Source organism: Schistocerca cancellata, chromosome 2 (assembly GCF_023864275.1).
Source record: "Schistocerca cancellata isolate TAMUIC-IGC-003103 chromosome 2, iqSchCanc2.1, whole genome shotgun sequence".
Classification (NCBI taxonomy): Eukaryota; Metazoa; Arthropoda; class Insecta; order Orthoptera; family Acrididae; genus Schistocerca; species Schistocerca cancellata.
The window spans coordinates 82,275,001-82,297,484 of record NC_064627.1 but is presented as its reverse complement, the minus strand read 5'-3'; positions in this window follow the sequence as shown (position 1 = coordinate 82,297,484).

The window sequence follows — 22,484 nt, the reverse complement described above, 5'->3', positions numbered from 1 at the left end:
AGAGCAGGGCACTCTCGGCAAGGCGAATTTGTAGAAGTTAGGTCTCCTAATCCCAATAACGACGCACGCCAACAAAGAGACAGACAATGACTCGCACCGCAGGCAGCCGCGTGCGCCGGCTGGCTCAGAGAAAAATAACATAGACGCTAACCTTGAGAAAAATTTTAGCATTCCTCACCGACGTATACCGCATGATAATTCTGTTCAAGTTGAAACTCTGCGTACTAGGAAGAGTAAAGGTTTACACTACATTTCACATGTAAAACCGTTTATTGAAAGATAATCTGCGTTTAACTTTGTCTTTGCCATAAAACTTTTCACTTCACATTTCTAGTATGCATTGTCAGACTTAGAATCTGTTAACATGCAACAGTGTTTGAAGTTAAATATCCAGTCAAGAACCAAAAGAACTTATTTCAACAGAAATCACGAATGCATTGTTATAGTGAACAGACGACACAGTGTTGTTATTTGTACATTCTTGCTCGTTAGTTGCACGATTACATAACGACTATAAGGCTCACATACTTAGAACATTTACCAGTACTGCTAACGAGATTTTAATGCAACATTTTGGTTCACTTGAAAATACATTCTGGATTTAAAGTACTTTCTGTGAGATACCAGATGACACAGTGGTTAGTTTATGTGACAGCTACACGATTTTATCACGACACTACTAATGAGTGACAATTTACAATGTTGCTTTTGCGGTGTTTCTGTTTTATATCTGCACAGTTTTTCTGAATTATTCTGGAAAGTAAAACATGTTTTAGTAGTAACTTTTGTGGTATAGCTACAATGATACAGCCTTTTCCGTAGCACAACAATACGTTACAGCACAGTACCTTCTTCATCATGGCAATAAGCGTAATAACTAAGATATCTATATGCAAAGCATTTCACTTTTCTTTATCATGAGGTAAGTACATTGGCTTCTGCAGAATTTAGCTTTCAGAGGACAATAACTACGACACCTCCACAGAGATTATCCTACAGCAAGACGCACATTTAGCGCTACAGGACACGTATTTGAGTGATTAATTTTGTACTTAAAACATTTATTTTTAAAGATATTTGAAGGACAATGATAAAAAGGTTTTCCGTAATACATTTCATTCCATTGTTGTTATCTGTAACACCTGAGGGTATAATTACATTAATCCTCAGGGGGTACACACCTACTTTGTGTACCATGTGTTTGGCAAGCACAAGGAGCCCTAGCTAATATGGTGTTTGCTTATACAACTTAACACATATTTCTCTAACACATAATTACACAGCTATCTGATCATTTAACTGAGAGAGATAAACATTTCTTTTTACTACATCAGTGACATGTTTACCTAATTACGCCGTTGTATAACTTCACACTTACGAAATTGTATTTTGTTTGTACTTTGTGAACTGTTCATATTTTTTCAGACCCATTGTGATATTATGAGAGCTTTGAATGATATATTTGGTATGGGATCACGATTTTTAAAGTACGTTTGAGGCAGATGACACTTTTGACATGAGCAGAGAATTTTTTTTAATTATTGCAGGAAGCTACGACGATTTTGAGAGTTGACTGAGGTGTTATGATGTTATTATTACGATGACTATGTGTATTATGCTGTTGAGGTATGTTTATGATCAATGAGATGATGCTATATGAGGAATTTGATTATGCTACGTATTTATTATGATGAAATATTGATGAACGTCTACGAATATGTATATGTGTAATAAGGTAAGGAATAATGAGTAGTGGTTAGGGACGCTGATTTGTGGAAAAGGTTGTTGGAAACCAAGAATCGTACTTTAATGCCGAAGAAAATTTTTTGGACACTGTTATATCAATAGCATTTTGTTTCTACAGATTTGTAACGCAAATTCTTGACCTGTGAAATATTTTTATATGAGACTGTCACTGTAGCGGAAACTGCTGTCGTAAATATTTCTGTAAGAAAGTTAAGTGACCACCTGCACGTAATGCGTCGTGGGCACCCAGCCGTGTCAGACGCCTGGAGAAAAAGCCATTAGTGTGTGCCTTTTGAGAGGAACAGGCTGAAAAAAAAGGGAGGCCATTATCCTCGCTATTGACATTCCTTTGCAGAAAGCATCGTAAATACGACACCCTCAAACTTGAAAACATGATTACACTGCAGAGTTCTTAATTTATGATATTTACTGAAATGAAATGATGAGAAACATTTCATGTCTATTGTCTTGCTAGTAGAAAGACTGTTTACTGCATTATGAAATGCCATAAGGCTAGTGAATGACGTTTTAAGCCTTGCTTTGCATATTTTGTTTAATATCTAGTTCCTAGCTGCACTGCACCATTGGTTAAAATAAAAATTTTATAGATGTACTAATATAAATATTTTATGCCTACAGATCCAGTAAAAAATAACTGTATGATGTACTTAAAAAAATACGAAGGAGCACAAAAACATTTCACAGGAATTGCATACAGAATTTTCTTTTCAAGTACTTGGTAATTTCTTTTGTAGAATAATTTGTGGTGCACCACTTTAATTACATAGACATTAAGATGTGAATATACATTTCCCTTATCTGCATTATTGTCTTTAGTGTAATGTTTTTTTCTGCTTGAGCTATGTCATGTTTAGATATAAGTTATTTCATTTGCTGCTGCTGTTTGCCAGGCATAGTGTTACTGAATTTGACTTTGTGTTACTTTGCTAAGCCAGTCTACTACTGATTTATTTTTCTTGTTTGCTGCTCATTGCCTTATATTAGTTGTAATATTGTTTCTTACTTTGCCAATTTGTATTTTTTTGTCCTTGCTGTTTGTGTTAATTTGTTATGTGTTGCTGCATTGCCTCGTCCCTTGGTATATATATCTGAGCTCAGTAGATTTAAGTTAGCTTAACAGGGGGTAGACTATATAAGAAACTAACTATGATGAATTGGAAGAAACGCATTAAGAAGCTATAAGAAAATAGTTTGGCCAAAAAAAGTAGTGCACAGTGGAGAAAAACTATTTTTGAAAGAGGATGTGAACAGAATACAGAAAGCATGCTTGGATAGGATTTTTTTTGGCTGGAGCAAATGTTGAAATAAGAGGGACGTATATGGAATGAAGTTTTGGGTTGGACTGCAGTACCAAATGTTACACTGAAAACGAACCCTATCCTTTCCATTGTGTTATCTCCCTATGTGTTTGTGTACTCTTGTATATTTGTGTTTTTCCTGTCTTTATGTGTTTAGCTAATAAGAGTTATGTTTTAGAATTTTTCTAATACTATGTTATTTATTTTGTAAAGATGTTTAGACATTATTAATTCTGTTCTGTTTTAATGCTCATGTGTGAAGTTGATGTTTCAAAAGTTATTCTGATCTTTTATGTATTTACTTATCTCATAATTCCTGTAACACTGATGTATATGTTTATTTCTATTATTTTGTAAAGCCTGTTTTACTACAAATGTTATCTGTATTATTATGTTTTTAATGATGTATTTTGTACCTTTGTAATTGTATTCTCATGTTATATTATTGTAATTGACACCAGTTCATCAAATTAAGTAACTTGTAAGCATTCATTTCACTGCACATGTTTCTGTTGGTCATAGTAATGCACAATATGTGAGAAGTTGGGACTGTTAGTGTTTGCACATGTGTTAGTAATTCAGCAAGGGACTGGATAACAGCATTGCTGGTTCTAAGGACAATTCCAAAAACTTTGTGCGTGCACAAGTGGTGGTTTATGGACTTGCTATCTTCTCTGCAAGACTCTTCGATGGTGATTGTGCACCTGCACAGTCGCAGCAGATGGCTGCTGGCCATCTCTACAAGGACTACAGTGGGTCTGCATCTTCGATGACCTACCAATACCATTATTTCTACAAGGACTACAGTGGGTCTACACCTTTGCTGACTCACCAATACCATTATTTCTACAAGGACTGCAGTGGGTCCGCACCTCTGGTGGCCCACCAATACCGTAATCTCTACCAGGCCTACAGTGGGTCTGCTCTATGATGACCTACCTACCAATATTCTTCAAAACGTCGAATGACTCTGCTGTGGGTTTGCTCTGTTGTGGCCCATTACCTGTCTGCATGTCGGGAGTCAGCACTGTCTTTCCGTTGGTAGGACAACACTACTTCTTCAAGTCTGTATGGAAATCCACTACTTCCGTGTGCAATTTCTTTTACTGCTCAGCCTTTGAGAAAAACACTGCATTTTACTGTGATGAATGATCAGGATTGTCTTTATGGACTGTGAGAAAATTTTAGCTTTTGACCAACATTGTATCAATAAGTGTGAGCATTTGATATCTTTGTTATTGTAATTATGAAAAATTTTATCAAATCTGTTTTGGCCACTGCCCAAAACAATTTGTAAAATTTTTTGTGGTGAGCATGGGGGCTATGTAAGTAGGCTGTTTAGGTTTTCTTATTGGTAACACCACGTAGTGCTCTGTATGAAAAATCACTGGCTGTGCTGTGTGCAGTCTGTGGCTAGTTTGCATTGTTGTCTGTCATTGTAGTGTTAGGCAGATGGATGTGAACAGCGTGTAGCGTTGCACAGTTGGAGGTGAGCCGCCAGCAGTGGTGGATGTGAGGAGAGAGATGGCGGAGTTTTGAAATTTGTAATACCTGCTATATACATTATGACTTTTGAACACTATTGAGGTAAATACATTGTTTGTTCTCTATTAAAGTCTTTCATTTGCTAACTATGCCTATCAGTAGTTAGTGCCTTCCGTAGTTTGAATCTTTTATTTAGCTGGCAGTAGTGGCGCTCGCTGTATTGCAGTAGTTCGAGTAATGAAGATTTTTGTGAGGTAAGTGATTTGTGAAAGGTATAGGTTAATGTTAGTCAGGGCCATTCTTTTGTAGGGATTATTGAAAGTCAGATTTCGTTGCGCTAAAAATATTGTGTGTCAGTTTAAGCACAGTCTTGTACAATTTTTCATAAGGGGACGTTTCAAGCTTTTTTACCTTTTCGATTTACACAAAATCACATCTTCTGTCTTTAGTTGTGGCTGAATGGTTCTAAGCGCTACAGTCTGGAACCGCGCGACCGCTACGGTCGCAGGTTCGAATCCTGCCTTGGGCATGGATGTGTGTGAAGTCCTTAGGTTAGTTAGGTTTAAGTAGTTCTTAGTTCTAGTGGACAGATGACCTTAGAATTAAGTCCCATAGTGCTCAGAGCCACTCTATCTTTAGTTTCCTAGACTTCTCCATTTCTTTAGCTGTTTTTTCAATAGTCGAGCTATTTGGGGCCATAGTCAAAATCGAACATTATCTGCAATTTCTTGAAATATCAAGCTTGAGGTTAAGTTCGTCAATCAAGATATCCATATATTTAAATTTTTGGCACTCTTCCATTTGCATTTGGGCAATATCTACTTGGCTCATACCTACAGCTGTGGCAATTACCTTAGTACTGCTACCTTGGGCTTTCAGAACTTTGCACTTTACGTATCCTATTGAATCACTTTTGCTGATCCATTGAAGCCTTAATGGTGACTCTTCAAGTGTTGATAATGAGATATTAGCAGTAATGCAAGCTTCAACAACATCCATGACTTCAGTAGATGGTGGTTCTTGCTTATCCTGGTGGGATGATTCTTTTTGGGCCACTTCTTGTCTACATTTGGTGAAAATTTTCTGACCAAGTTTAAAAACATTAGTCAATAACTTCAACCTACCAGACATTGCAATGGTCACTGCTATTAGCTTTCTTGGCTACGTGTTTTTCTTTACCAAATTCGTTGCAGCAAGTCTTCTGCAGGAATGAAATTTTGTCATCAACAAGGCATTATGGTATGGACAAATTTGGGCATCTTCAAGTCCAGACCTACGTTGTGAGAGCTCCTTGTCCATTGGTGACATTTCCTTTACTAATTGTAGTTGACTTTTGTCAGAATGATGATGACTTATAACAAACAGCTCCATCTGATCCATTAAAGTAGCTGAGTGAAGGAGTCGCTTGGTACATTTTATACAATAGTTTATTAACCTATAACAAGCAATTTTGAAAGCTTATGAATATCCAGGTTCGAAGCATAGAGGATTCAGTCTCGTTTGTATATAAAATATACCAGTTAGGCCATCAAAACATTTTGTTTTAGTGCTTATCTTAAGCTACAACAATGATTATTGATTATTCAAACACTCAATACTCAACACTAAAACTGTACAGTGTCAACACCAAAGATTACATCTCACAGAAGACTGACATAGTGAAAATTGCCAATAATGGAAGCAACAATTGAAAGTGGTATTTCAGCAATGTATCACTGCTGTGTGAATAGAGCCTTAAAAAACTATTGCTGCTTTATAATGTCGATGGAAACTGAGTGACAATGCATATATGCACCACCATGCATTTTAGGGTCAAATCATTCTAAACAATATAACATTCCATTGTGATCATCTAGATTGTATGATCTTAAGAGCATTTTCTGAGGTTTTATTATATTTATATTCTATACTACAAAGCAATATAAAAACACTTATTAGCACAGTTACAATCCCAAAACTGCAGGCTAATCTTATATTACTAGAAGACCCTACAATTACAAATTTTTTTGATTACAAATTCAAATTGTATTAATTTTTTGTATTTACCAATAAACCATTTCCCCTACTTTTGAATAGGTATTCTTACTCATCAATATGCAAGGTACAGAAATAAAACAATATACATTTGAAATATTAAAGCATGCTCTTTCACGCTGTGACAAGAGAAAGAGCACTGAACAAGACACAGTTGAGATATTGCTTCCAAAGATATCCTAAAATTTGCATGTAGAAAATTTTGGCCAACTTTGCAGATGTATATCTTTTCGTCCAGGTATCTAATGTTAATTAAATTTGATCGATGTACAGACTTCATACGTAGGAATAACCCTCTGAAATTTTGGTGTGATTGGTTCATATGAAAAGTAGCAGTGGTTGGTCACACCTGGGCTCTCAGAAGAGTATGATGAACTTTTTAGCCATTTTAGAGGCTTGTATCTATAATTATGCGTGGCTAAATCCCAAATTTTTGCCATAGCGTGATTCAGCATAAAAAGTTGTTAAAGAAAATGACCAAACGTATTCTAGAAGTTTTAAAAAAGCCTAGCAAACTTGGCACATCTGCATCTTCCTACATGATGCAAAGGTAAGTAGCCTCTCTGTAAAAGCCCCTAAAAATTCAATTACTGAAGTTACTGGACTGAAATTTGGTATATAAGCATCAAAGACTATATAGAACCTTCACACCAAATATCATTAGATTTGGAGATGGTCGAGTGGGGCACTTTTTAATATCGGTCCCTTTGATGTGGGATGACCCAGTAATAATAATAATAATAATGATAATAATAATGCTGACTACAGACGAAGATGTGATATGGGATACTTACTTTTCCGTTTCTTCCTGTTTTGTAGGGCTGTGCTGGCTCCTAACTACTGTTGACGCTTCATGGTTATTCTTCTTGTCCTTCTACTGCTGCTGCAGCTGGCTGACTAAGCGAGACTGAGGTTGCAGAGCCCTCATATCCCCTCAGATGACATCACTAGACATTGCCATCCTATTGGCTAAAACCTATCACATGATTGGATTCAGCGTTCCTACTGATTCCTGAATTTTTTTCTGGACCGCCATCTTAGACTATGTCACAGGAGGGGAGTAGTGGATGGTCTAAGTGCACTTTGGTGGCGGTGTTGTGAACTAGGCCAGTTGGTCTCCAAACCTCAAGGTGAACACCTATGCTTCATTACGGAATAGGGCAAAATTGATTTGGGGTGTTAGGCAGTTTTAAAAAAGGTAGGCAGTTCTGGTACAAGCATTTATCTGCAAGGGTACTGAAATGCATGTTCATACCAACCTGCTGAATTGCCATCATTTGTTGCAAAGTATTTGGCCCACACTTGTCCATTATCTTTTCTGTCCACCCATTATGTGGGAGGCTACAGACACAGTCCTCAGCTGTGTGCTTGCACGTGTATTAAATTCGAAGCTGTTCATCAACGCCATTTCCTCAGTTGTTACACATGGATGCTTGCGCCAGAGTCGGTGAACATCTTGCCTCTTGCACCTTGGAAGATTGACTGACTGGACTATTATGGAATGATGTGCAGTTACAGCACACACATTTATCGTTATGGCTGCATGGGGTAGCTGAACAGTCTGAGGCTCCTTGCCATGGTCTGGGCGGCTGCCTCCATCGGAGGTCCGAGTCCTCCCTTGCGCATGGGTGTGTGTGTGTGTGTTGTCCACATATTAGTTTAAGTAGTGTGTAGCCTCTGGGACCGATGACTTCACCAGTTTGGTCCCATAAGACCTTACCAAAAATTTCCAGAACTTTTTCCATTATGAATTGCGAAGTGTAACTTAGCCTCATCCTGCTGCATCTTAACTATTTCATGAAACATATTGGTCTTTACCAAATAGGATTGCTATCGACACAGTCCTCACATGCATGGTTACAGCTAATACTCTCCTCCATCTCCAGCACAGACATTTCATACACTGAACACAGTAAACAATTACATCCATACTCCCAGTCCAGCAGTGAGGCACAGACTGAGTAATTTTCCCGCCGTTTTTGCTCCAGACTGCCCTTTTGGATTACATCATGAGAAGGGAGTGCCCTCTGGTAGTTGTATTGCGAACTAGGTCAATTGGACCCTGGACATCATGGTGGATATGCTGGGTTTAGCTACTGTCTATGACAACTCAAATTGTTTAAATAGACAATACAAGCAAAATGAATACCTACATTCATCCTATCTGGCAGCCCAGCACAGAGTGAGTCCTTTTCCTGCTAATTTCCTGATGGTAGAGAGAAATGGATGGGAGCAATCCATACAAAATAAAGACTTACGTCTGTTCTCTCAACAGCCCAGCATTGGCTGAGTCCTTTTCTCAACAAATTCCAGATAGGGGTGGGGGAGAGTAGGGGGAGAGGGAGGGGAGGGGTGTAAAGGAGTTAGGTTAGTGGAGGTAGCCCAATTGACCTATTATCCCAACAAAATTTGAACTTCCCACCATGACGTCACTGCGAAGTTGCCACATCTATGGCCGCCATCTTGAATTCGCCTTCTTGAATAAATTTGGCAACAGTGTAACATGGGGTGACACACAGTCACATTCAAAAACACAGCAGATAATTTGATCAGATTAATCCTTATTAAATTGATGGTCAGCGTTGCCTTCTGCTGAGCCCAGCTATTTGAGCATTATTTACGAATAATAAAACAAATTATCAGTACACCCTTTCCCCTTTTAAAATCTAGTACAGTGCACTGACATTCTGTTGGTTAGTCTGTGATCACTCTCGAATCAGTGTCTCCTCATTAGCCGGATCGACATTGTATCTTCTACATTTTTATGTAGCATGATTTGATTAAAGTTTCTATTTTTTTCTTTCCGGTATTGTTTATCGTCCACATTCCACTTTTTTCAAGGCTTCGCTCCAAAAAAAATTGTATCAGAAAAGGCTTCCTAACTCACAACTTTATCTTTGATGTTAACACGCTCATCTGTTTCAGAAAACTATATCTTTCTATAGCCAGTCTGCATTTTATATCCTGTTAACTTCTGCTGATTGTGGCGTTTCCTCTCACTGGATGCCAATATCAGTTAAGCTCTGAGCTACCATAAATTAAAAAGACATCACAAATCCATCTAATGAAACTCATCAATTACTCCAATGTATTTAAATTGGCTATAGTCTCTTCCTAGAGTTTGGCCCCTGGCTCCACTTGGGCTGTGTTTCAACTATTAATAAAAAAGTCGAAACATTAATTCACAGTCCCAGTACGTGCTTTATTGGTAAACATACCTCACACTGTTCACAGAAGTCACAATTCTAACAACAACAAAGAGTCGACCATATTGTTTCAGAGTTAGCAACTTAATTTTTACGGACAATGACGAATATTTACATGAATGGTAAGTCACACGACCTACTCCAATAACATCTTCCAAAGAACAGCTGTTGCTGTCTCTTGAATATGCATGTATGTTTACCTCTCCCCACCAAATTATGGGATGTGTAGTCACGAAAACGAAGCGTAAATATGTACTTCAAGCTCTCTGGTGAGAAGCAACATTTTAATTTATATATAGTTTATACACAAAAGAGATTTTCACTTCGAAATTAAATCGGTTGAAATGTATACAAAAGTAGTAGGAACAGTGTTTGAGTTATCTGTTCCATCCACAATTCGTTGGGCCATTTTAGAAAAACGACATAAATGTTACTTTTGTGGAATTTAAAATGACTATAAGATGTTGTGTTAAGTGTCTCACCTTAACCCACTTGTTGTGCTAATTCCAAAGCTGGTATTAGATTTCTTGTAACCACCAGATTTCCAAAACTTATCGATAACAAAATATTGAAATAAATATTCCTAAATATTATGTTTATATTAATTCATCTGTCGTGTTTTCAATCCAGTTGTAGATGTGGTATATGCCCGCTAACATAAATTGAATGACTCATATTTTTGAAAGTATCGTCTAATTGTATTTTGACAGGCAATGGCAAATACTAAATGAATGGTAAGTTTGTCCATACTTAATATCAAAGTAGGATAGAATCCAAGTGTGTGCTGCAAGGTGTTGCAATCGACTTTGCTCCCATAATGCATAATCGATTACTTAAATTATATCTCACGGTGTCAGTTATTTTGGTACTCAAATAACCGATGTCATCTACTGTTTATAGTATTGCATTTCCTAATTTACCCAGTATTGTCTGATTTGGTAGACTGCATTCCATTGTCTTTGTTTCACTGATATTGAGGTTCACCTTACAACTTCTTTTCAAGACGTTTTCCATTCCATTCAACTAGTGTTGGAAGTCCTCAGCCATCACTGACAGAATTGCACTGTCTCCAGAAAACCTGAAAATATTTATTTCTTCTTTCTGAACTTTCGTAACCGTTCTGTACTTCTCCTTGGTTTCCTACAATGATTGCTCCGCGTAAAGACTGATTAATACTGGGGATAGCGTACAACTCTACCGCACCAGGTTCTCAGTTACTGTCCACTTTTCATATCTGTCGGTTCTAGAAAAGTTATAGGTAGCCTTTCGCTCCTTTTTACTTGATAATTTCAGGAATTCAAATAGAGTATTCCAGTTAGAATTGTGAGATTTGTAATACAGAAAGATACTGCTGTTTATTTCTTTGGCACACGCATTATACATACTGACAACTAACACCACAAAGGATAAGACTTGGTATTAGCAGGTGCATCCGCAAATCAGTGCGGTAGTGTTGATGGCTTCCCTGCGTCCCCAAAAGAGCGACTGTCAGAAGCCGAAGATCAGCAGCTAAGGCTTGTGTACTCCAGTGTTCATAAAAAGTTATGAAGGCATAAAATTTACCCCCAGACAGCGGGCGTAACTCTTTAGAAACGCGATATCACTAATAAATTTTGCATTATAGGCCCAATTTGTGCAAGGAAAAATGTATTTGTCACCTTTTACCTATACTATTTAATGACCTGAAACCATATAACTTATGTGGTGAAAGCGATAATTTTCGTTTATTTCGTCTCCGTCGCCTGATTTCAAGCAGGACTGCATCACCGTATACTCAATTGTATTCCTGAAATGTCTTACGAAAAGGACACACATGCGTGTCACGTATGTGCAGTGTAGTCCTTTTTTTTTTATCAGTCCTCTCACAAGGGCGATGCCGCACGCCGCTACCTCTTCACCTGTGTCAGCCAACCTCTTCATCTCAGAGTAGCAGTTGCAACTTACGTCCTCAATTATATGCTGGATGTTTTCCAATGTCTCTCTTCCTCTATATGTATTTTTCATCCTCTACAGCTCCCCCTAGTACCAAAGAACTTATTCCGTGATGTCTTGTCTTGAGAGATGTCCGATCATACTGTCCCTTCTTCTTGTCAGTGTTCTCCATACATTCCTTTCATCGACTATTTTCCGGAGAGCCTCCTCAAAAAAATGGTTCAAATGGCTCTGAGCACTATGCGACTTAACTTCTGAGGTCATCAGTCGCCTAGAACTTAGAACTAATTAAACCTAACTAACCTAAGGACATCACAAACATCCATGCCCGAGGCAGGATTCGAACCTGTGACCGTAACGGTCGCTCGGTTCCAGACTGTAGCGCCTAGAACCGCACGGCCACTCCGGCCGGCAGAGCCTCCTCATTCCCTATATTATCAGTCTACCTTTTTTTTAACATTCTTCTGTAACACCACATCTCAAATGCTACTATTCTCTTCTTTTATGGTTTTATGTTTCACTACCATACAATGCTGTGCTCCAAACTTACATTCCCAGAAATTTCTTTCTCATATTAAAACCTATGTTTGATACTATGAGACTTCTAATGGTCAGGAATGCCCTCTTTGCCACTGCTAGTCTGCTTTTTATGTCATTCTTGCTCCGGCCGTGATGGGTTATTTTGCTGGCTAGGTAACAGACTTCCATAACTTCAGCTAGTTTGTGATCACCAGTCTCTATGTTAAGTTTCTCGCTGTTCACACTTCTGATACTTCTCATTGCTTTTGCCTACCCTCGATCCAGTGTCAATCCATATTCTGTATTCATTGAACTGTTCATTTCATTCAGCAGATCCTGTAATTCCTCTTCACGGTCACTGAAGATGGTAAGGTCGTCAGCGAATCTTATCATTGACATACTTTCACCTTGCAGCAGTCCCTTTAACATTTTTCTCTGTCACTGAGGATAGTAATGTGATCAGCGAATCTTGTCACTGATATCCTTTAACCCTGAATTTTAATTCACTCGTTTTCTTTTATTTCCATCATTTCTTCTTCTATGTATAGATGTATCAATTTATTAATACCCGCCTTCCCTATAGCTTACTCTTATTTTTCTCAGAATTTCGAACACCTTATAGTATTTTACATTGCAGAACACTTTCTCCAGCTCTACAAATCCTATGAACGTGTCTTAAATTTCCCTCAATCTTGCTTCCATTATCAGTCGCAACGTCAGAATAGTCTCTGTGGTGACTTTCCTATAGTCAAACTGATTGTCATCCAACAGATTTCCTATTTCCTTTTCCATTCTTCTGTATATAATTCTTGTCAGCAATTTGGATGCATGAGCTAACAAGCTGATAGTGTGATATTTCACGCGCTTGTCGGCCATTGCAATCTTCGGAATTGTGTGGATGTTGTTCTTCCGAAAGTCAGATGGTATAACGCCAGATTCATACATTCTACACACCAACGTTATAAGTCGCTTTGTAACCACTTCCCCCAATGATTTTAGAAATTCTGATGGAATATTATCAATCCCTTTTGCCTTATCCGGTCTTCCAAAGTTTTTAAAAAAAATTCTTATTCTAACACTGGATATCAAATCTCTTCTACATCGACTCCTGCTTCTTCTCCTATCACGTCATCAGATATGTCTTCATCACAGGCGTCTTCAGTGCTCTCTTTCCTCCTACCTGCTCTCTCGTCTGCATTTAACAGTGGAATTACGATTGCGCTCTTAGTATTACCACCCTTACTTTTAATTTCACCGATGATTGTTTTGACTTTCCTATATGCTGAGTTAGACCTTCCGACAATCATTTGTCTTTCGATTTCTTTACGTTTTTCGTGGAACCATTTCGTCTCAGCTTCCCTGCACTTCCCATTTACTTTATTGCTCAGCGACTTGTATTTCTGCGTTCCTGAACTTCCAGGATCATTTTTGGACTTCCTCCTTTCATCGATCAACTCAAGTATTTCGTGTGTTACCCATGGTTTTATCGCAGTTGTCTTTTTACATGTGTTCTTCTTTGCAGCTTCTGTGAGAACCCTGTTTAGAGATACCCATTCCTCTTCAACTGAACTGACCATTGAGCTATTCCTTATTGCAGAACCTCAAGCGTATGTCCTCACTCCTCAGTACTTCTGTATCCCTCTTCCTTGCGCATTGATTCTTTGTGACTAGTTTTTTAAGCTTCAGTCTACTCTTTATCACTACTAAACTCTGATCTTAGTCTATATGTGCTCCTGGGTACGCCTTGCAATCTAGTATCTGATTTTGGAATCTCTGCCTGACCATGATGTAATTTAGTTGAAATCTCCCCGTATCTCACTGCCTTTTCCAAGTGTACCTTCTCTTGTGATTCTGGAACTGAATATTTGCTATTACTCCCTGACATTTATTGCAGAACTCTGTTAGTTCTTCACCTCTGTCATTTCTAGTACGAAGCCCGCATTCGCCTGTAACTCTTTCTTCTACGCCTTCCCTTACAACCGCATTCCAATCCCCCATGACTATCAGAATTTCATCTCGCTTTACGTACTGAATTACCCGTTCAATATCATCATATACTTTCTTTATCTCTTGATCTTCGGCTTATGATGTCGGTATGTATAACTGAACTATCGTTGTCGGTATTGGTTTGCTGACGATTCTGATGAGAACAACTCTATCACTGAACTGTTCACAGTAACTCACTCTCTGTCCTACCTTTCTGTTCATAACGAATCCCACACGTGTTATAACATTTTCTGCTGCTGTTGATATTAACCTGTACTCAACTGACTAGAAATCCTTGTCTACTTTCCATTTCACTTCACTGTCCCAACTATATCTAGATTGAGCCTTAGTATTTCCCTTTACAGAGTTTCTAACTTTCCCACCACCTTCAAACTTCTGACAGTCCACGCCCCGACTCGCAGAACGTTATTTTTTCGTTGTTTATTCAACCGTTTTCTTATGGTGCCCTCCCAGTTGGCATTCCCGTCTCGGAGATCCGTAAGGGGCAATAGTCCGGAGTCTTTTGCCAACGGAGAGATAATCATGACACTTCTCCAGTTACAGGCCATACGTCCTGTGGATACAGATTACGTGTCTTTAATGCAGTAGTTTCCATTGCCTTCTGCACCCTCATGGCGTCGACAGCTGCTGATTCTTCCGCATTTACGGGCAGTTTTCCAACCCAAGGGCAAGACTGCCCTGAGTCTCTGCCCACTCTTTGACAAGGCCGTTGGCTGAGTGAGGAAGTCATTGACTGCCACTGATAATGACTTTTATTCAAACTGTAAGCGGTGGTGGCCTTCCAATACCGGCCCGAGGTCTCTTCGGTTAGTAACCAAAGACGCTACTCCTAAACCACGGGTATACAACACATACAAAACAGGTACCCAGGCGGCTCGCACGACCGGCGTGAGGTACATGCGCGCCACCTGGTTACGTCTTGCCACACTAAACGCATTGTTTACATCTTGATCAGTCACAGTAGTATTTGTGTGCACGCCAAAGGGGCACAGTGCTGCATGCGGCTCATACCGCGTTTATTTTGTAAGCTGGTGTGTTCAAGGTAACACGCGATAGTGGGTGAAATTTTATATGCCTCTTTCTGTACCTTCTTGATGATACACTGGCTGTTTTCGTCTCTTTTAACTCGGTTCACCTTGCATTTTATATCTTTTTCTCACGGACGGATCACATGTCCAATTACTGTGGCGTCCATTTTCTATGGCTTTATGACGGATGTGTTACTTATCTATTAACTTTTATAGTACCGGATGATGCCCCAAAACGGAGAAACGCGTCATTGACATTTAATAATTTTACAAGCAACACTCTTTTTATTCTGAAATAAATCGAAACTGGTTGGTGTAGCACCCTGCCACAATGCAATGGAATAATTTTTTTATGCAGTTTTATCAAATTTCGACGTTATCACGGCTCCGAGTCATAGGAATGGCAACTCGAATGTTCACTGCTTCCTACAATATTACCGTAACACCGAAGGTTGCTGTTCGGAAGCGTCAGTAGCAAACACAAGACAGATTCTCTGAATACTTTTGCCACAGGCGCAGGACGAGAGGAGGGTGGATTAGTACTTCAAAAGCAAGATGGCGAAGATACGTCACGTCGTCCCCGCGTACAGAGGCGGCCCGTGGCTGTATGTCTGTGAATCAACAGGTGACGTCCAGTTACGTGTTTTGTGAAAGAAGCTCACTGTGAAACGGTCGCTTCCGTTTAGCAGCGCCCACCGGGGAGTCAAACTCCCTCGTACGTATATCTCGCGAAGAGACCATGAGGATAAAATCAGAGAGATTAGAGCCCACACAGAGGCATACCGACAATCCTTTTCACGAACAATACGAGACTGGAATAGAAAGGAGAACCGATAGAGGTACTCAAGGTACCCTTCGCCACACACCGTCAGGTGGCTTGCGGAATATGGATGTAGATGTAGATGTAGACTCCTGCACGCTGTCCTAATGGGTCCTGAACACACAGGACTTCCCACAACTGGAGCCTGCACAGTACACCTTCCCCATGTCTCAAAGGAGTCCTGAAAAGGACATATCGTCAGGGCGTACGACATATCCAAACAAGTGTGTCATTAACATTTCCTTACGTCGAAACGATGGTTTAGATGGCATTTTAGAGGGGCTTTATAGTAAGAACATTTCTAAAACTTCAATGAGACCACTGAAGGCTCTGAGCACTATGGGACTCAACAGCTATGGTCATCAGTCCCCTAGAACTTAGAACTACTTAAACCTAACTAACCTAAGGACAGCACACAACACCCAGCCATCACGAGGCAGAGAAAATCCCTGACCCCGCCGGGAATCGAACCCGGGAACCCGGGCGTGGGAAGCGAGAACGCTACCGCACGACCACGAGATGCGGGCGAGACCACTGAAGATTACATGGAAGACAAATAAATTTGTTTTGTTTGTTTCTTGTCTTCCCTTTCTTTTGTGACAACCTTTACCGAACGTTTCACATGAGTCTTGCATTTATTCACGTAAATATTAATTATTCGAGCGATTAAAATACTCATCCGAACTTTGTATTACTCTTCCTGTCCTTACCTCAGTTTTACTTGCTTTGCTAGACTTACAAGGGAATGGTCCAACCCGAGATGTCGAAACTTAACACGAAATTTTTTACACAGAAATGAGACAGCGGAAGAAATGCAGTGACAGAAATTTAGCAGCTAAGTTGCACTAGAAATATTTTCTTCAATGTTAAAGTTACTCATTTTTGTCACCCGAAGAACCGCCTGTAACGACGGTTTGTACAGCGCTTCCTGCCTAGCGCGCGAAGCGACAAATAAGTAGGCGCAGCCGTTAGGAGAGAGCGCAAAGCCTAAAGTGCGCATACCCGAATTTGAAGCACTTAAATCACATTAAAATGACTCACATCATAAACTTTTTGAATAACTTGTAGTTCATTTCGTCAGCTACACTGTTGCAGATGTAATTGTTACACAGGTGAAAGGAAAGAAGAAAGAAAATCAGAGCAGAGCACAATTGTACAATGTTACATTACACACGACGTCCACAAAGCAGGTCTTCACATTAAATATTTTGCAACAGTTTCTGTAGAATAGCTATTAGGTAATTTTTGAATAACGTGTGTTTTAGTAACAATGAAACTGTACTTTGTTTATTCCCTGTAGTCGCCACAAAAACGCAAAATGTCTCTTTGATGATGAAAACAAACATTATCCTTGCAGGAGGGCCCCCTGATAAAATAAAATGCATTGAGGCACTCCACAGTAATTGCTACTTTTATTTAGACAGAACTGGATGGAGTGCGAAATGGTCGTGGGCATTGTTCTGCATATTGTGCTGTGTACCAGGCATACCTGATAAATCGTAAACGTGGTGACGCAAACTGACAATGCAGAAACGATTGAGTCCGCAGCTCGTGATCGCGCGGTAGCGTTCTCGCTTCCCGTGCCCGGGTTTCCGGGTTCGATTCCCGGCGGGGTCAGGGATTTTCTCTGCCTCGTGATGACTGGGTGTTGTGTGATGTCCTTAGGTTAGTTAGATTTAAGTAGTTCTAAGTTATAGGGGACTGATGATCTCAGAAGTTAAGTCCCATAGTGCTCAGAGCCATTTGAACCATTTTAGAAACGATTGAAGTTTAATTATATTGTTCCCACTCAAAACCCGAAATAGCAAAGAAATATGGCAAATTATATTGTCCGGCATTTTCTGAAAGTGCAGTATTACTGTTGAAAGCTTTTTTGTGGACGGTCTGAATCACACTATTAACACCGGGTGGAATCACAATAATATTAACAGTGTTTTCGTCGTCCTCTGAAGGACAGGATGTCGTTATATCCAGGTCAAGGATCCAACAATAACAATGAATTCTTTTCTGCTAATGGTAAGAAGATGTTTTGGATGTAACATTCCAGATTATTTCCTCCAATTTTTCCAGTTTTTGCAACTTCGATTACAAGCATTTTTGTGGTGAAGAGACCTTTTTTAAATTTTTGGTTTTAATTTTTTTTGATCTTCCCGAAGAGAGATACAGAGCAGTGGAAACAGTAATCCACTGATACATATCATTAGCATTGTTGTATACGAATGTGTCGTAGAGTCCATCGACTGCACAAGCGAAATGGTAAAAGTGCGGTTTGCACGCAATTCTTGCACGAAACCTTACTGACCGTCTCTATCCACTGCATTTTAGGGGATTAATGAACCTTCATTTTCACATCAGCTATGAATTCCATTACAGTATTACCTGTTAATGTAATGTAATATACTGTACACATTTCGTTGAGGTAAACTTTATAATTTTGTGACTTCATTTTCGATATAATTTCCTAAATCTTTTTAACTAGGTTGAAGATGCCAGGAACTTGGTAATGACCACCTCACTTGCAGTTCAAGTCCACAGTCTCCTAGAGCTCCACGACCAATTCTAAATGTTCCAAATAGTTTTTCTTTCACACTTTTGCCAATTTCATTTTGACACTTGTAAAATTCATGTTCAAATTTTACGAAATGAGACCGGCTTTGCGCGCTGCTGAAGTTAGGAATTTTCTCCCTCCTTCGTTTAACCAAAAATTTTACAGTCTTTTCTTTGTTACTGGGGGTATTACTGTACATGTTTTCTTTGGGCTCCGAAGGAAATCTGATTTTATTCTGGACTTTATTAGTACAGCAATTATCGTTCGAACAACAACTCACGGAATAGCTCGACTTACTTCCCGTTCCTGCTAATGCCTCCGCAATTTAATAACGCAATGCCGACATCATTCGAATGAATGCCGAAGAAATTAACTAATAAATCGGTGATTTCGACTGTATACCACATTCTTCATATTTCATCTTCGCAAGGTTGAAAACATTAACTGGATTCCACATTACTGTGAAACTCTCTAAGCTGCATAAAGACCGATGCTATTAGCAAACATACACTTAGAAATCACAAGGAATATTAATTCACTTTTATCTACATTGTTAACACTTCGCGATACCGCTAAGGCAACTGTTTAAGAGGAGTTTGTTGAACTATGGGCGTAAGTCCGAAAAGTGAGTTTTCGGTAAAAGTGAGTTGAAGATTTGCTTGTTTATATCTTATTGAAAAACAATTTTTTTTCTCGAGTTGGGCCTCTATGGACTGCGTGGTAACAATCAACTTCACCCTAGTGTCCAGGTCTTGTTCCAGCTTCGACTTCTTGCTAGTATCTTCTGAGCCCACCAGATATTGGTCCTCTCCGTATTTTGGATGTTGATGCCATTTTAAAACCTTGGTAGTTGTTCAGCAATCTTATAAATTTGTTCCTGCCAGGAATTTCTCTCCCTGAGATACCAATCTGCCTAAGATCTGTTTCACATTCTTCGAACCATCTTGGCCTTGTTTTCTTGGATTGGATGAAACTCCATATTCTTTTTGTTAGTCGGTCATCGTCCATCCTCATGAGATGACCGTTAAAAAACAATCGTCTCTTCTTAATGGATGCTTTTATAGGTCCTGTCTTTGCTGTACAAGTCCTCACTCGCTCTCATTCGCCATTGTCCACCAACCTATCTATTACCTAAGATTTTCCTTAATATCCTACACTCTCGCTTTTCCAGCCGCTCAGCTTGGCCTTGTCTATTCATGGTCAAAGCTTCGGACGCATATAGGCCCGCAGGTTCAACAACTGTATTGTAATGTCGGAACTTGGTTCCTATCCTGATAGACTTTTTGCTAAGGCGGCCGCTGTGACCGAGCGGTTCTAGGCACTTCAGTCTGGAACCGCGCGACCATTACGGTCGCAGGCTCGAGTCCTGCCTCGGGCATGGATGTGTATGATGTCCTTAGGGTAGTTAGATTTAAGTAGTTCTAAGTTCTAGGGGACTGATGATCTCAGATGTTAAGTCCCGTAGTGCTCGGAACCATTTGAACCATTTTGAACTTTTTGCTATAGGTATTCTTTGCCAGTTGCTTGGTCTAACTTCCTCATCCTGTCATTAGTTGTTTCTTTTTCTAATCCATTCTCCTGTATGATTTCACCGACACACCTGAAATTCTTAACTCTTCCGACTTTTCACAGATTAGTGATCATCCATTCAGGTCCATCACAGATGTTCGTCATATATTTCGTCTTTTGAATAGAGATCTGGAGACCAAATTTTTCAGCAATTTCTGACAGCCTATTGATCTTGTTGACTGTCGACTCTATGTTGTTACCAAAATGGCCAGGTCATCTGCAAAGGCCAAGCAGTCAATGTACACCCCGTTGTTCTTAGGACCAAGGATGAACCGCACTTCATTTGTTTCTTCTTGGGCTAACAACTTACTCCACTCTCGAATGACCTTTTCCAAGCCGAAGTTGAAAAGGAGCGGGGATAGTCCATCTCCTTGTCTTGCGCCCTGTCTGATTGTAAAGGGTTGTGATATCTCACCCATAAATTTTATTTTTGTCACTTTGTTAGTGAGAGTTTGTTTGATCAGCTTTCTTGATGTATTAACCATGCCAAACTCTTCGAATATATTCATTAATTTCTTTCGGTCGATGGAGTCATATGCCTTCCGAAAATCAACAAACACGACCACGTAGTTATTTCTTCCAGTTTTTTTGTTCCTGATGATGTTCTTCAGGTTAAAGATGTGTTCTGCGTAAGAACGGCCCTTTCGGAAACGAGCTTGATATTCCCCAATCAGTTAGTCAAGATGACCTTCCATTCTGTTCTATTTCGCTTTGTCTGCAGCTCTTGGTCTCGCGGTAGCGTTCTCGCTCGGATTCGATTCCCGGCGGGGTTAGGAATTTTCACCTGCCTCGAGATGACTGGTGTTGTTGTGTCGTCTTCATCATTATCATTCATCCACATTACGGTGGGAGGAAAGCAATGGCAAACCACCTCCACTAGGACCTTGCCTAATACGGCGGTGCATGTCTTCCGCACCGTTCACCTATGCTTCGTCAAGGAGTATAGGACTTCATCGTCATCATCGCTTTGTAGGGAATCTTATATGGAACAAATACTAATTGAAAAAAAGGTTGTATTTCAATGGTGTAATAATTCTATCTTACACCATTGACCCATTGGGTTTCTTTCGGTGTTCTCTTCATTTATAAAAAAAAATTCACGGCAGGTTTCAGCATGTCAGATTGGACTGTTCCATTGTTAGATTATTATGAAAACAGAATTATAAACCTGACTGGTCTGAAACTGTGAATTATAGGTATGGAATGGTGCACAAATACACACCGCTGGTCATTAAAATTGCAGCTCCATTAAAGGTAGCACCTCTGGTATGAACAATGGCTGTAAACCTGTTTGCCACCGAGTTGAACTAAGTTTTAAAGACAGGTGCAGTGTGCCTTTCCATGTTGCTTTAACTGTAGTTGAGTCAGTGTAAGTTGATCCCCGACAGTCGCAATAGGCTGACTGACAGCTTCACACGTCCATCACAACCAATAATGTAACACGATTTTGTGAATGTCTCTATGGAGAAAGCTCTGAAGACAGCTACTGTTTTCGCCTACAGCCGTTAGCGCTTCGGAGTTGAAAGTTGGCAACAGCGCTACGAGCTGTCAGGGATCTTCTTACTCTGTCTCGATTGTAGGAGGGTTCGTGAACGGCAGCGGCTGCTATGTGGTGACGTGGCAGGCTCCTGGCTACCTATGAACAGGTGTTTCCATTGTGGGACGAATATGTGAAATGTACTGCCGATGACAGCAGATGGACACCTTCTCCATCGATGGAAATCTGGCACCATAGAAAAATTCAGTTTGTATTACCTTGAAGAAAGACAATGTAAGTAGACCTCGGAGATAGGGCACAGTGAGTGGCCTGAACAACTGAAACGTAACGGCTACTGTCTAAATTACCAGGTTTGCTAACTAGAGGTGATCGTCTTGTGTATTCAGTGGTACCCAATACTTGATCGCCCAGTGTTGTGCTCATGTGGCGATGATTACAGCAGTCTGGTAACGTGTGTTCCCCTCAGAGTCCCAGTTCGTGGACGTGTTGTCTTACATGATGCTGCACGCAGGGCTGGGACTCGTCTGAGGAAACGATTTGGTGTGGGACTCCTATGTCTGGTGTTGTCGATCACATTCTGCTGTCAGAACACCTCCCTCTGCTGCCGCCTGACGCAACAAAATGGCCGCTGCGCGTGGCAGTCTGTGGTGTCTCAGATGTTGCCGTACTGCCTTGCCGGAAACGAGCGCATTCCCTGACGCAACATGCGTGACACGGCTGTATGACGCTGCACAAGTTAGTCAACGATGTGTATCCTCTCGAGAGCTAGTCGG